Here is a 2,223-nt window from a genome sequence, read left to right as displayed (position 1 = left end):
CCTTACTTCCTATACAACTAGAGAATTTAGGATCGATGATTTAATAGTGCCATTTTGATACCTAAACTTGTTCATTTAAAAAAAAAAAGATTTTTTTTGTTAGGTAGTTTAGATTTATTTTATACCTATTCATTAACATGTAAGGTGATTATACAGGTGCACAATCATTAACATAATTATTTGCCATCAAAAGAAAGAATTAAATAGATTGAAATACTTAACATTAAAGAAAAGATAAATGATAACCCTAATTAGACTAAAAAAAATGCCAGAATCAATGTATCAATATTGCATAATCAAGGGTAATTGTCTCTTAGAACAATTAAAATTATAAGGTAGAGCCTTAAGGGCTTGTTTAATTTAAAACATGATTTTCACCAAGGATTTTCACACATTTAATGATTTTCAACCTACCAGCCAACCCTCTCTCCTAGCTAAATGAAGGCTCATTGACTGCAAACATCCTCGATGAAGCGAGACAAAGACAAGTAAGAAGAGCCACCCTCCATCAAAGCCTTCCTGCTCTTCTCGCTCACTTCCTTCACCTTCTTCCTCCTCTCCCTAGCCTCCTCGCCCTCCATTAACTTCCTTATCCCTCTCTCTATTTCATTTGCCATCACGACATCGTCACTACCTTTGACTAGATCTCTTCGATAATCCATCTTGATCTCCGCAGCGAGACCGAGCTCCACCACCAAGTGGAATGCGTTGAAATGTTGCTCCGCATACTGGGGCCATGTGGCGACCGGCATGCTAAACCATATGCTTTCTAGAGTGGAGTTCCACCCGCAGTGAGACACAAACCCTCCGATGGCTGGGTGGGCCAAGATTGTGACCTGTGGGGTCCACCCGATCACTCTCCCAACCCCCGCTGTCCTATTAAGAAAACCCTCGGGCAGGACCTCTGCGAGATTTGCGTAGTCTTGGGGGGCTTCTAGCTTGCCCTTCGCCAGAGGCTGTCGTAAGGACCACAAGAAGCGGTACCTGCTCTGCTCTAATGCATAGGCAATCTCTTTTGCCTGGTGCTCATCGAAGCACCCCCCGCTCCCGAAGCACAGGAACACCACTGACGCATCTGGCTACTGGTCGAGCCAGTCCACGATCTCGAAACCCTTTTTGCTCTCAACGTTGATGTTTAGTATTGGGCCCACGGAGTACACCGTAGATGCTCTAAGGCTGGCCAGGGCTTCCACAGCATGCGGTTCGAGCTCAGCGAACGTATTTACCAAAATTCCCTTGGTTTCCCTATACCTTAGGGGGATGTCCAAGAATATCCGGCAGTCTTCTTCCATAAACACTTCCAAGGGCAAGAACTTGGCGGCAGGCAGCGGGTTAGCTAAGCACGGTAAGTCCAGCACGGCGTCAAAGCCCTTGAGCCTGGTTGGGTCCATGTGTTGCTCGTCTCAGAGAGACTGGAGGTGGAGCGTGACTCCGAGGAACGCCATGCCTGATGGGAAGAAAATGTAGGAAGGGACGCCGAACTCGATAGCCATGTCGATCATTGAGGTGCAAAACACGTCAAGGACAAGCCCAGCGAGCTGTGGCGACCCTTGGGCAGAGAGCTCAGCGACAGCTTCTCGGAGGTCGCTTTGTAGCTCTCCATGAAGTGATAGACGAAGGCAAAGAAAGACGTCCTCGGGGAGTGGCTTCGCCTAGGGAGGAGGACGAAGCGGATGCGGTCAGCCACGGAGGCGGTGAGCGACCCGATGTGGGAATCAATCTCCGAGTTGAAGGGGAACTTCATCAGTGACGGAGAGCCGACCGTCACGGTCGATGAGGAGGTTGGCCATCTCCACCATCGACACCAGGTGGCTAGAGCCCGGACATGGGATGAACACGAGCTAGATTTTAGCACTCATAAAGACGATGATGCCTCAAAAAATTCTTCTTTTCCTAACTGAGTTCCCCGCTGTGCATTAGCTGTGCGGTTGTTGTTGGAGGAGAAAATAAAAGTAAAACGAAGATAGGATAAGATAAAGGCAGTCAGGATTGGCGGATGGATAGAATAAGATAAAGGCCCTAAGGATGGGCGGATAGAATACAAAAGATAGCCTTCATCCTATTTCTTTTCACTTGAAGATGGGATCTCTAAGGGCGCCCATGACAAAATTTCTATTTTAGAAATTGATTTCTGGCCAAAAATTGATTTCTCAATTTCTATTTCCTAGACAAGTTTCTGAAAGCAAAGAAACCCATTTGATAACGACTCAAAATTTCTATTTT

At 46.5% G+C, this 2,223-nt stretch overlaps 1 pseudogene; it reads right to left on the bottom strand.

The window, feature by feature from the left end:
* Positions 1-310: 310 nt before the first annotated feature.
* On the bottom strand, positions 311-1,899 carry LOC104433777 (annotated as a pseudogene).
* Positions 1,900-2,223: the final 324 nt, after the last annotated feature.

Source organism: Eucalyptus grandis, chromosome 1 (assembly GCF_016545825.1).
Source record: "Eucalyptus grandis isolate ANBG69807.140 chromosome 1, ASM1654582v1, whole genome shotgun sequence".
NCBI classification, from domain to species: domain Eukaryota; kingdom Viridiplantae; phylum Streptophyta; class Magnoliopsida; order Myrtales; family Myrtaceae; genus Eucalyptus; species Eucalyptus grandis.
This window is presented reverse-complemented; position numbering and strand designations above follow the sequence as displayed.